Source organism: Tursiops truncatus, assembly GCF_011762595.2.
Source record: "Tursiops truncatus isolate mTurTru1 chromosome Y unlocalized genomic scaffold, mTurTru1.mat.Y SUPER_Y_unloc_1, whole genome shotgun sequence".
Lineage (NCBI taxonomy): Eukaryota > Metazoa > Chordata > Mammalia > Artiodactyla > Delphinidae > Tursiops > Tursiops truncatus.
Genome location: NW_022983136.1, coordinates 3,988,453 through 4,002,983, shown reverse-complemented (window position 1 = coordinate 4,002,983; position 14,531 = coordinate 3,988,453). Strand labels below are relative to the sequence as shown.

Here is a 14,531-nt window from a genome sequence, read left to right as displayed (position 1 = left end):
CCTGTTTACCTGTCTCAATAAAAGTCATTCTCTGATTTTAAGACATTTTCAGATTTCTGAAATCAGAGTGTTCTCCGTATTGCAGGAGTGCCTCTGAATAAGGTCTCTTGTTATCTAAATCAGGATTTGTTTTTGTTTGACAGTCACATTATAATACTAAAAACATTCAGTTGCCAACAAAAAAAATCACAAGTCATGCAAAGAAGAAATTAACTGTAGGCAAGTCATAGGAATAAAAGAAATTAAGAATCAGCCATCAATAAAAAGGTAGAAATTATTTTTTAAATGAACCAAAGAAAAATTCAGGGCTGAAAAGTATGACAACTGAATTTAGCAGGAAGAATAATCAGCAAACTAGAATCTAAGTCAATTGAAAATACAATCTGAGAAACAGAAAGGAGAAGGAATAAATAAAAATCAACAGAACTTGAGACTTGTGGGACACTAGCATATACATAATGGAAGTCACAGAAGAGGAGAGAAGGAGGCTGGAAGAATATTCAAAGAAATGAAAAAAAACTTCTCTCATTTGATGAAAACCATTAGTCTACACATCCAATGAGTTAAGTAATGAGTAAACTCTTAAGTATGATAAACTCAAAGACTATCTTTCAAAATGAAGAAGACATTAAAACATTCCCAAATACACAAAAGCTGAGGGAATCCTTTACTAGTAGACCTGCCCTGAAAAAAAAAAAAACAAAACAAAACACCACAAAGGAAGTCCTTCTGACAAAAATAAAGGGACATTACAAATTAACTCAAAAGCCATACAAAGAAATAAAGAACAATAGTAAAAGTAACTACATAGGAGAAATTATCAATTACAGATCCCAACAGAAGAATCATCAATAGGAAAAAATTCTCAACTACCAAAAGGTGCCAAAAGGGAAAAAAATGTACAGTGCATCTCCTCCAAGAAATCGACTACTTCAACAACTCAGCCAGTGAGAAATTATCAACATCCTGAACTCTCACTTTTCTGCAACAGATTTTCATTCAAACCTCCCACAACCTCTCCTTTTTGTCTATAAAATAAGATTTCTCTTCTTTGTTGGAATATCGTAAACTGCATTGTTGTTGGTTTTTTTTTTTTAAATCAGAGTTGTCCTTGGAGAAAGTAGTGAAAGTGATCATTTTGAATCTCTACAGTACTATGCACTCAAGTTTTTTTCGCAATCCTTTAAGAACTGGATCTTTCTTTCAGAATACAAGGAGAGAGAAAGGAAAAAAAAGAAAGAAAGATGTGAAGTACTGACACCTTCATACAGAGGCACAAGAAAATACCTCACCTCAGAAACAGGTCAAAAAAAGCTAATTCTTGACACTTTGCTCAAATCTAAACTGAGATTTTTGAAGTTCATGAAACATGTTAGAAAAATATTATTTCATACGTTCAAACAGGAATGAACGCTTCAACAAGTTTAAATGAACGGAAAAAGAAAAAAGATTTCCACTGTACCAAGCCCTTTCCCTGCAATTCTCAACTCTAGGGTAGGGCTCTGGAAACCGTATATACCTGTATGCAGCCCAGTCATTGTGGAAAACTTCCTGATTCTACAAACTCAGCCCAGGAGAAGTGGGATTTTTACAGTCTGAAGCAGATCTAGATTTTCCTGTCACCAGAGGAACAATGAAATGCCCCTGATGTAAGTAAAGTAAGACAAGGGGAACGTTCCAGCATGTCTACCGGATTGAGAGACCAAAAGTACGGGAGGCGCTAAAGCACAAACCAAAGGAAAGATAAAGGTGTTCAGTTTTGTTTTGGTTTGTTTTAAAAGGAGTTAGAAAGACAAGTTATTGCACGATGATGCTCCCCAATTAGGTTGGAAAGAGGTACTTCGGCGTCACCTCTGTATCCTAAGCCCCGAATGTTGCCTTGTCAGTGACGCTAAGAAGCAGCCCTACCAGTTCCGCCACCGCCGGCCACCATCTGCGTGGTAACAGAGACTAAAGGAGGACTGGGAAACAGAAACGCAGCGCATCCCCGGCCCCCGCGCCATTATCTAAGTACGCAACAGCCTTGCCGGCGCTAACCCCAACGCACCATGCAGAGCGACGCATGCAGTCGCCGAAAGCTGAGAAGAGCAAATCCCTGTCCCTAGTCGACCGAAGGTGGCGCCGAACGGAGGGAGCACGAGGACGTCAGAAACTGGGAGAGAGAACATCAAGCTCACAGGACCCCGGAGCACCCGCAGTACATCGTTGCAACACATGGCGCACCCCCGCCTCGCACCCTTTCACCCACAGACAGGACTGCGTTCCCCGCCTCTTCTAATACCCAAGCCGCACACATCCCTCCCCAACCCACAGCGGTCCCCTCCACCCCATTTATTCCGATTCCACCTCCTCGCCACACAAACGCCCTAGTATCGCCACCGTCTGAAGAAAGCAGAATGTTTGTCCCGTACCTAAAGTAACTGAAGAGAGTGCACAGGCAAACCTGTAAAAGGTAATACTCTCCCTCACACTCCACCCTCGCCACCCCGTGGAAACCAGGACTGACCTGCTTCTGGCTGCTCAGTCGACCGCTGCGTCCGGCCTCAATCGTCTCCTTAGCCCCCACTCCGCCGCCTCTTCCCGGCGCTCTTTATCCTACCTGCGTCGCCAAGAAGTGACGGAAGCACTTAAACCGGCACCTTTGACCCAAAGAACGGAAGCTCGCAAGGCCTATCTACTACCTTCCAAGCCTCAGCAGCCAGTCGACGATCCGGCCCTCTCCACGTGACGGCTGGATGTTTGCCTCCAGAGAATTGAGTGAGGTGGGGGAGGGGAGCATCGGAGGCCAAGCCCGGTCTCAGGGCCAAAGGGCTAACAGAATGCCCCAGTGACTCTGCGCAGAAGAGGATAAAGAGTGTGGAAAGAACTGCAGGTCCTAGCAAACTGTCCCGCCATAGTTTGCAAGCCCAGATTGGGTTTAGGGCGGAACTCCGCGGCATTCTGAGACGGGAGGAGTACTTACTGTGCTGCGCCTGCTGCTTAATGGGATTTGTAGTTTTTTAGGGGCGATTTCACGCTAAAGGAAACTACTTTGAAAAGGGAAGAGTTTAGGGTCAGGTGAAAACAGGAGTATCTCCTGTTTTTGTTCTTGTTAGGTTATCCTTATTATGGGCCCTACTAGCTATTATTATCCTGAAATAATTGGGGGAAAGAGGCGCTGCAGGCATACCTTGTTTTATTGCACTTCACACATATTGCATCATTTTACAAATTGAAGGTTTGTGGTAATCCTGCATCCAGAAAGTTTATTGCCACCATGTTCCAACATTATTTCCTCACTTCCTGTCTCCTGTGTAAAAAAATTAACAAACAGAAACCTCAGTTAAATAGGATTGGGTGACCAGAAGGGTAAGACCACTGCAGACCCTTCCCCTCCGCCCCCCTCCGCCCCGCCCAGGAAGAAGAGAGCCCTCTTCTTGTCAAGGACTCAGCCAGTGAGAACCCAGGGACTCTGTTTGCTACCGCCCTCCCACCTTCTTTCTCCTCTCTGCAATAGCGTTCTCCTGCTGTGGGGGAGTTACATGTGGCCTGCCCACTGTTGCGGGTCCTAAATTACAATTCTTTGCTGATCCTGAAAAGAACCCATCTGTGCTGGAGAAATAACCGTGAGTCTATTTGTTTCAGCTAAATACTCAATTTCAAAATTTTTCATTATTACATTTGTTATGGTGATCTGTGTCCAGTCATCTTTGATATTACTACTATAACTTGCTGAAGGCTCACATGATGGTTAGAATTTTTTAGCAATAAATTATTTTTAATTAAGGATTGTACATTGATTTTTGTATGTAATGGTATTGCACACTTAATAAACTACAGTATAGGGGAAACATAACTTTTATACACACTGGGAAACCAAGAAAAAAATGTGTGTGACTCGCTCCATTGCACTGTTCACTTTATTGCAGTGGCCTGGAACAAAACCAGCATAATATCTGAGATATGCTTGTACTTTGCAAAAAGCAGAGGAGTATTATCTTTCAGAATTTGAATTTTCCAGCTCCAGCACCTGCCCAGGGTCCTGACCCTTCACCAGAACTTTCACCATTGTTTACAAGTCCTGAGTTAATGTGCCTTGGGGGCCACACCCTGTTCACCCTGTTCAGTAAAGCCTGCGCTGCATCTTTTACTGCAAATTTGCAGAATTCATTTATTACATTGTGTCTGTGTTCATGTTCCTTGTATATACAAGAACATGTCTTGCAAATAGTGTTACTTCTTCCTTTGCCAATTGGGATGCCTCCAGTTATTGTTTCTCCAGAGTTTCTCCAGGTGCTCAATTGTTGAGAAGTTTGGAGGGATGCTTCAAGCGAAATAACTGGAACATAACTTTCCAAGGTAAGACTTACCCAACTGTTTCAATAGACCAGAGAACTACATATTTAGCCCTTAGTTTGGTAAAGGTAAGTTCCAGAGCCTCTTGCTTGGTGAAGGAGATGTCAGGGAAAGTCTTTAAAAGAACTCTTTTCCACACTCTCCCTCCCCACTCCCCCACACGCCCACCCCCCCCGACAGCAGCCATCCTCCCCACTATCCATCCAACTTCTGGCAGTCAATTATCACTAGACTACTGGGGATCTTCTTACCTTATTATACCATTGGACCGACTCCTTTATGGGCCCCAATGTGGGCAGTCAAACCGCATCTCTGGGAGCCAGAGATCCGAAGGAAAACCCCAGCTCTTCAGTCTAGGGTAGGGACAGGTAGTTCCGAGTTGCTTACTCTTGCACTGCTTCCCCTTACACCCGTGCCCCATGCATGTATACACACTCTGTGTGCTGCGCCCAAGGAAAAGTCATGAGAAAGACTGCAATGCCCTCCTTCCAAAGTGCAGCATGCTGGTAATTAGATCAAAGCCAGCTCCCACGATCCCTCCAAAAAGGTTGCGGTGGTTAGCAGGGATTTGTGTGCTGGTTGTTCAGTGTTCCACCACATCCCCAGGATCTGAGGAAGGGTCTGAGTAGTAATGCCCGCAGCAGGATGGGGATCTCTGACGGTAAATCCCTATTTCTGAGATTGCCCTTTCAACCTCTACTCACACTACCATAGTTTCTACTAGTCATTTTTTGCACTGAACGCAGCCTACTGCTTTCTTGAGCCTACAGGTGCTTGGTGTTCAGTGAAAGAGCATCCGTTTCACCCCAAACCCCCGAAGCTTACTTTGTAGTTTGCAAAGACAGACTAATGCCCTGCTGAGTGGAGTTAAACAGATTCACACCCTAACCCAGTGGGTCGCGGTTTGCGGTCTGCTGCTCTAATGACTTCCAAACACAGAAAATACAGATTTCTGGCTGGACAGGAGAAAGTCAAGCCAGTGTTGTAGACATTAGAGAAGCTCCTGCGTCCCTCAAGGCAGACCCCACGAGTTTTCCAGAACTTGAAACTCTGGCACTGTAATCTTCTCCAGTGATTAAATGTTTCTTTATGACTTCCTTCCTCAGTGTGGCTCTTCATTCCACAGAACTGGAATAAACAGATGTGCAAAGGCATGCAAAACTGCACTCTTCGTGCGAATACTTGTCTCTCAGGATTCCAAAATATGGCGTGCCCTGTGTCTCCATGCATTGTTTTTCACTCAAGGTCATGGACTAGATCCAGGACACACAACTGGGTTTCCACCCAGCCCAGGCAAAATCTAAATTTACTGGGAAGGAGAGCATATACTGACAAGACACCTATGCCTCCCGTTCCTGTGAGAATTATATCTATCACAGATATTGCTCCACCCATAACAGGACCAATCCTGCTGTCGCTCCAGGAATCAACTCCCTCACAAGCCCAAAAGCTATTGCAACAGTCCAGAGGGTCCGTCTGCAGGAAAGCTTTAAAAATTGTTCTCCCTGCATTAGGTGAACAGAAACAGTTGAAAGACACAGTTCCTGCATTTCCAGGCTGTGGAAGGAGCTGCCTAAAAATGTGTGCTGCTGGGACTGCCTGGGCAGAATATGGTGTGGATCTCAAGCATACAGAGCTCAGAAAAGGATGCAGTATTTACTGATGACATTGACTTTTACGGCAGGTGGGGGCAAAAGGAGGCTAATTTTATCTGGTTTCCAACCAAGGTCAGTGAGTAATACTAGCTTCCTGAAACTTACCTGGTGAGACGACTTATATATGTGATATGTAATATGAGAATAATAGCTTCATCCTGCAGAATTCACATGTGTTTCTGATGACCAAAAGATAGAATATGTTAAAGCACTTTGTAAACATGGCCTAACCTCTCCCTTTCACTGTGAATAATGTTTAGTCTCCCTTCTCCTGGAAAAGGCATTCATTTCCTGATTTAAAGAAAGAAAAAGAAAAAAAACGGTAAAAGACTTTGCAAATCCATGTAGGAATGTAAGAGATAAAGAGAATCCAAAGCAATCTAATATTTTGAACCTCTCTCTGTTACATTACTTCCAATTCAGTTTCTCAAGTAATAAGCACATGGGGGATAAACAAAAAGATTCCTGATATCTTCAATGTAAAACTAATCAATGTTTACATTACATTCTTCCAGGTTATAAAATTCTATCCTTTAATTGTCTTACAGCAATGCAAAATTCTTCTACAGACAGATAAATGAATTCTCTGAAGTGGAATTTTCATACTTTCCCCTACATGTACTAGCCAAAAGATGCCCATGATTATCAGCAAACCACTGAGAGCTAGGAGGAAGTCATGAAACAGATTCTCCCTCAGAGAAAGCCCATAGAATGAACCACCCTATCAACCCCTTCATTTCAGACTTCTAGGCTCCAGAACTGTGAGGAAATAAGTTTGTTGTTTTAAGCCACCTATTTTGTGATAATTTTTTTATAGCAGCCCTAGAAAAATCATTTACGTGTGTTTCTCAACATTCCTATACTCCATATTAAAAAGGTGCTTATTTGACTTGTGTACTGTTTATGGTACCTCACTGATACCCACATTTATAATATAACCACAATCTTTAACGTGCTTTTTAGTGTATTTGTATGAGTTATGACTTTGCCCTTTAAGTCCTTTGACATAATTATTTTTAAGAGTTGGGAGTAACAATGACATATTTTGCAGATCTCAAGGGACCTCAAATAGCCAAAACAATCTCGAAAAAGAAGAACAAAATGGAGGAACTCATACTTTCTGATTTCAAAACTTACCAGAGAGCTACAGTAATCAAAACAGTATGGTACTGGCATAAAGGCAGACATAGAGACCAATGGAATAGAATAGAAAATCCAGAAGTAAAAATCCCATTATGGTCAAATTATTTTTAAAAGAGTGCCAAGATTATTCAATGGGGAAAGGATAGCTGGATATCCACATGAAAATAATGAATTTGGACCCTTGCCTAACACCATCTACAACAGTTAACTCAAAATAGATAAAAGACATAAATGTAAGACCTAAAACAATAAGACTCTCAGAAGAAAACATAGGGTAAAAGCTGTACAATATTGGATGTGGCTACTACATCTTGGATATGACTCAAAAGGCACAGACAACCAAAGAAAAAATAGACAAATTGGATTTCATGAAAGTTAAAAAATTTGTGCATCAAAAGGCATCAACAGAATAAAAAAGCAGAAAATATTTGCAAATCATATATCTCTGATAAGGGCTTAATATTTAGTATACAAGGGGAACAGCTAAAACTCAACAACAAAACCAAACAATCCAATTAAAAAATAGGCAAAGGACTTGAATAGGCAACTCTGAAGGATTTTCACAAATTTCCATAAATAAGTTTGTTGTGCATGGCCAAGTGAAAAACAGTGGTGTAGAAGATGCTAGATCCAAATTGAAGTAAAGTTGTGAACAAACATTTAAAATAAAATAAAAACTAAAATTATTGAACTACGAACCTGCAGCCTGCAAAAAGGAGACCCCAAACACAGTAAGATAAGCAAAATGAGAAAACAGAAAAACACACAGCAGATAAAGGAGCAAGATAAAAATGCACCAGACCTAACAAATGAAGAGGAAATAGGCAGTCTACCTGAAAAAGAATTCAGAATAATGATAGTAAGGTTGATCCGAAATCTTGGAGATAGAATGGACAATAGAATGGACAAAATGCAAGAATCAGTTAACAAGGACCTAGAAGAACTAAAGATGAAACAAGCAACGATGAACAACACAATAAATGAAATTAAAAATACTCTAGATGGGATCAATAGCAGAATAACTGAGGCAGAAGAACGGATAAGTGACCTGGAAGATAAAATAGTGGAAATAACTACTGCAGAGCAGAATAAAGAAAAAAGAATGAAAAGAACTGAGGACAGTCTCAGAGACCTCTGGGACAACATTAAACGCACCAACATTCGAATTATAGGGGTTCCAGAAGAAGAAGAGAAAAAGAAAGGGACTGAGAAAATATTTGAAGAGATTATAGTTGAAAACTTCCCTAATATGGGAAAGGAAATAGTTAATCAAGTCCAGAAAGCACAGAGAGTCCCATACAGGATAAATACAAGGAGAAATACGCCAAGACACATATTAATCAAACTGTCAAAAATTAAATACAAAGAAAGCATATTAAAAGCAGCAAGGGAAAAACAACAAATAACACATAAGGGAATCCCCATAAGGTTAACAGCTGATCTTTCAACAGAAACCCTACAAGCCAGAAGGGAGTGGCAGGACATACTGAAAGTGATGAAGGAGAAAAACCTGCAACCAAGACTACTCTATCCAGCAAGGATCTCATTCAGATTTGATGGAGAAATTAAAACCTTTACAGACAAGCAAAAGCTGAGAGAGTTCAGCACCACCAAACCAGCTTTACAACAAATGCTAAAGGATCTTCTCTAGGCAAGAAACACAAGAGAAGGAAAAGACCTATAATAACGAACCCAAAACAATATGGAAAATGGGAATAGGAACATACATATCGATAATTACCTTAAATGTAAATGGACTAAATGGTCCCACCAAAAGACACAGATTAGCTGAATGGATACAAAAACAAGACCCTTACATATGCTGTCTACAAGAGACCCACTTCAGACCTAGAGACACATACAGACTAAAAGTAAGGGGATGGAAAAAGATATTCCATGCAAATGGAAACCAAAAGAAAGCTGGAGTAGCAATTCTCATATCAGACAAAATAGACTTTAAAATAAGGACTATTAAAAGAGACAAAGAAGGACACTACATAATGATCAAGGGATCGATCCAAGAAGAAGATATAACAATTGTAAATATTTATGCACCCAACATAGGAGCACCTCAATACATAAGGCAAATACTAACAGCCATAAAAGGGGAAATTGACAGTAACACATTCATAGTAGGGGACTTAAACACCCCACTTTCACCCATGGACAGATCATCCAAAATGAAAATAAATAAGGAAACACAAGCTTTAAATGATACATTAAACAAGATGGACTTAATTGATATTTATAGGACACTCCATCCAAAAACAACAGAATACACATTTTTCTCAAGTGCTCACGGAACATTCTCCAGGATAGATCATATCTTGGGTCACAAATCAAGCCTTGGCAAATTTAAGAAAATTGAAATTGTATCAAGTATCTTTTCTGACCACAACGCCATGAGACTAGATATCAATTACAGGAAAAGATCTGTAAAAAATACAAACACATGGAGGCTAAACAATACACTACTTAATAATGAAGTGATCACTGAAGAAATCAAAGAGGAAATCAAAAAATACCTAGAAACAAATGACAATGGAGACACAACGACCCAAAACCTGTGGGATGCAGCAAAAGCAGTTCTAAGGGGGAAGTTTATAGCAATACAAGCCTACCTTAAGAAGCAGGAAACATCTAGAATAAACAACCTAACCTTGCACCTCAAGCAATTAGAGAAAGAAGAACAAAAAAACCCCAAAGCTAGCAGAAGGAAAGAAATCATAAAAATCAGATCAGAAATAAATGAAAAAGAAATGAAGGAAACAATAGCAAAGATCAATGAAACTAAAAGCTGGTTCTTTGAGAAGATAAACAAAATAGATAAACCACTAGCCAGACTTATCAAGAAAAAAAGGGAGAAGACTCAAATCAATAGAATTAGAAATGAAAAAGGAGAGGTAACAACTGACACTGCAGAAATAAAAGAGATCATGAGAGATTACTACAAGCAACTCTATGCCAATAAAATGGACAATCTGGAAGAAATGGACAAATTCTTAGAAATGCACAACCTGCCAAGACTGAATCAGGAAGAAATAGAAAATATGAACAGACCAATCACAAGCACTGAAATTGAAACTGTGATTAAAAATCTTCCAACAAAGAAAAGCCCAGGACCAGATGGCTTCACAGGCGAATTCTATCAAACATTTAGAGAAGAGCTAACACCTATCCTTCTCAAACTCTTCCAAAATATAGCAGAGGGAGGAACACTCCCAAACTCATTCTACGAGGCCACCATCACCTTGATACCAAAACCAGGCAAGGATGTCACAAAGAAAGAAAACTACAGACCAATATCACTGATGAACATAGATGCAAAAATCCTCAACAAAATACTAGCAAACAGAATCCAACAGCACATTAAAAGGATCATACACCATGATCAGGTGGGGTTTGTTCCAGGAATGCAAGGATTCTTCAATATACGCAAATCTATCAACGTGATAAACCATATTAACAAACTGAAGGAGAAAAACCATATGATCATCTCAATAGATGCAGAGAAAGCTTTTGACAAAATTCAACACCCATTTATGATAAAAACCCTGCAGAAAGTAGGCATAGAGGGAACTTTCCTCAACATAATAAAGGCCATATACGACAAGCCCACAGCAAACATCATCCTCAATGGTGAAAAACTGAAAGCATTTCCACTAAGATCAGGAACAAGACAAGGGTGCCCACTCTCACCCCTCTTATTCAACATAGTTTTGGAAGTTTTAGCCACAGCAATCAGAGAAGAGAAGGAAATAAAAGGAATCCAAATCGGAAAAGAAGAAGTAAAGCTGTCACTGTTTGCAGATGACATGATCCTATACATAGAGAATCCTAAAGATGCTACCAGAAAACTACTAGAGCTAATCAATGAATTTGGTAAAGTAGCAGGATACAAAATTAATGCACAGAAATCTCTGGCATTCCTATATACTAATGATGAAAAATCTGAAAGTGAAATCAAGAAAACACTCCCATTTACCATTGCAACAAAAAGAATAAAATATCTAGGAATAAACCTACCTAAGGAGACAAAAGACCTGTATGCAGAAAACTATAAGACACTGATGAAAGAAATTAAAGATGATACAAATAGATGGAGACATATACCATGTTCTTGGATTGGAAGAATCAACATTGTGAAAATGACTCTACTACCCAAAGCAATCTATAGATTCAATGCAATCCCTATCAAACTACCACTGGCATTTTTCACAGAACTAGAACAAAAAATTTCGCAATTTGTATGGAAACACAAAAGACCCCGAATAGCCAAAGCAATCTTGAGAACAAAAAAAGGAACTGGAGGAATCAGGCTCCCTGACTTCAGACTATACTACAAAGCTACAGTTATCAAGATAGTATGGTACTGGCACAAAAACAGAAAGATAGATCAATGGAACAGGATAGAAAGCCCAGAGATAAACCCATGCACATATGGACACCTTATCTTTGATAAAGGTGGCAGGAATGTACAGTGGAAAAAGGACAGCCTCTTCAATAAATGGTGCTGGGAAAACTGGACAGGTACATGTAAAAGAATGAAATTAGAACACTCCCTAACACCATACACAAAAATAAGCTCAAAATGGATTAAAGACCTAAATATAAGGCCAGAAACTATCAAACTATTAGAGGAAAACATAGGCAGAACACTCTATGACATAAATCACAGCAAGATTCTTTCTGACCCACCCCCTAGAGTAATGGAAATAAAAACAAAAATAAACAAATGGGACCTAATGAAACTTCAAAGCTTTTGCACAGCAAAGGAAACCATAAACAAGACCAAAAGACAACCCTCAGAATGGGAGAAAATATTTGCAAATGAAGCAACTGACAAAGGATTAATCTCCAAAATTTACAAGCAGCTCATGCAGCTCAACAACAAAAAAACAAACAACCCAATCCAAAAATGGGCAGAAGACCTAAATAGACATTTCTCCAAAGAAGATATACAGACTGCCAACAAACACATGAAAGAATGCTCAACATCATTAATCATTAGAGAAATGCAAATCAAAACTACAATGAGATATCATCTCACACCAGTCAGAATGGCCATCATCAATAAATCTAGAAACAATAAATGCTGGAGAGGGTGTGGAGAAAAGGGAACCCTCTTGCACTGCTGGTGGGAATGTGAATTGGTTCAGCCACTATGGAGAACAGTATGGAGGTTCCTTAAAAAACTACAAATAGAACTACCATATGACCCAGCAATCCCACTACTGGGCATATACCCTGAGAAAACCGAAATTCAAAAAGAGTCATGTACCAAAATGTTCATCGCAGCTCTATTTACAATAGCCCGGAGATGGAAACAACCTAAGTGCCCATCATCGGATGAATGGATAAAGAAGATGTGGCACATATATACAATGGAATATTACTCAGCCATAAAAAGAAACGAAATTGAGCTATTTGTAATGAGGTGGATAGACCTAGAGTCTGTCATACACAGTGAAGTAAGTCAGAAAGAAAAAGACAAATACAGTATGCTAACACATATATATGGAATTTAAGAAAAAAAAATGTCATGAAGAACCTAGGGGTAAGGCAGGAATAAAGACGCAGACCTCCTAGAGAACGGACTTGAGGTTATGGGGAGGGGGAAGGGTGAGCTGTGACGGGGCGAGAGAGAGTCATGGACATATACACACTAACAAACGTAGTAAGGTAGATAGCTAGTGGGAAGCAGCCGCATGGCACAGGGATATTGGCTCGGTGCTCTGTGACAGCCTGGAGGGGTGGGATGGGGAGGGTGGGGGGGGGGGGGTAGACGCAGGAGGGAAGAAATATGGGAACATATGTATATGTATAGCTGATTCACTTTGTTATAAAGCAGAAACTAACACACCATTGTAAAGTAATTATACCCCAATAAAGATGTTAAAAAAAAATAAAATAAAATAAAATAAAATTATTACTTTACACACTATATAGTTATTGCCTAGTATCATCCAGCAAAGCACTAAAAGACAGAGAAAAATGCAACAGAAATTAATTAACTCATAGTCAATTTAACCAGGGTTTTCTTTGAACCTAAAAATATAGAAAGTGATGACACTGACAAAACTCTTGAACGAACTTCCTCGTATAATTGGATAAAGTATGCAATTTCTGAATTTAAAAAAGTTCTTCACAAAAAATAAAATATTTAAATTAAATCTTTAAATTTAATTTAATTTTAATTAAATTAAATTAAATTTAAATTAATTGCACTTACAGAAATAAATTTAACCTAGTCAAGACTGAGTGTCTCATTTGATTTGAAAATTTTCCTATGCAATTCTTTAATAGCAACATATATCATAAGCATATATTTCTAGCATCTCTCTTTTTATAATATGGAAGAACAAATCTCTATAATATTTTCTGTTTTTTGTTTTTGCGGTACGCGGGCCTCTCACTGTTGGGGCCCCTCCCATTGCGGAGCACAGGCTCCAGACGCTGAGGGTCAGCGGCCATGGCTCACGGCCCAGCCGCTCTGTGGCATGTGGGATCTTCCCGCACCGGGCCACGAACCTGCGTCCCCTGCATCGGCAGGCGGAACCCCAACCGCTGCGCCACCAGGGAAGCCCTGAAAGATAGTTTTAAGTGTTAAAGATATTCTGAATTTTTTTCTATGCTTAGGGTATCTTTAGAAGGCAAAAGTCAGAAACATTGTCTGAGCAGAATTGGACATGATTAAAATTAGTTTTTTGATATATGATAATAAATGCTTATCACCTATTTAATTAAATTGACAGTAAAAATATTTTAAACATACACGTAACATGGCTGTAAATAAAACAAGCTCTTCTGTAAGTGATGAAATATTTTGTCTGTCTTTGTTTTTTCCTAAATAATAAAACAATATTAAAGTCAACCTAAAGCACAGAAATTATTCTGGTAAGTCACAAATCTTTACCATGTAGGCAAGTAACACAGAACGTTAAGAAAATCCTTTCATATTGTAGGCAAACACATTAATCAGTAAGACAAAACAAGGAACGCCATGAAAACAGAGCAAACATTGCCAAAAAAATCAGTAACACTTCTTCTCACGTTCAGGTAATATAGACCAATGCAGGTAAAATTCACTTTCCAAATTTTTTGGAAATATATCTTTTTATATTCTGGAAGAAATTAACATTTTTCTTGAACATGGAGATTTTTTTCTCAGTGGGTACTCAAGATCAAAACAATTCAAGATGCTATTTGCATAACATCTTACATATGTTAACCCATGCAATATGTGTATTAGTGCTATTTTAAAATGAATCAGCAGGGAATTCCCTGGCAGGCCAATGGTTAAGACTCCTCGCTTCAGCTGCAGGGGGCATAGTTTGGAGCCCTGGTCAGGGAACTAAAATGCCACATGCCTCGTGGCGCAGCCAAAATAATAATAAT

The 14,531-nt window shown here is 39.5% G+C and overlaps 1 protein-coding gene across 1 annotated transcript in view; it reads right to left on the bottom strand.

The window, feature by feature from the left end:
* The window catches only part of LOC117310588 (gamma-taxilin-like), a 61,005-nt gene extending 58,371 nt beyond the window's left edge, over nucleotides 1–2,634 (bottom strand). Inside the window, exon 1 of the mRNA XM_033850289.1 lies at nucleotides 2,507–2,634. The gene's annotated coding sequence lies outside the window, so the exon portion shown is untranslated. The remainder of the gene's footprint in view (nucleotides 1–2,506) is intronic.
* Between the last annotated feature and the right edge of the window lie 11,897 nt (nucleotides 2,635–14,531).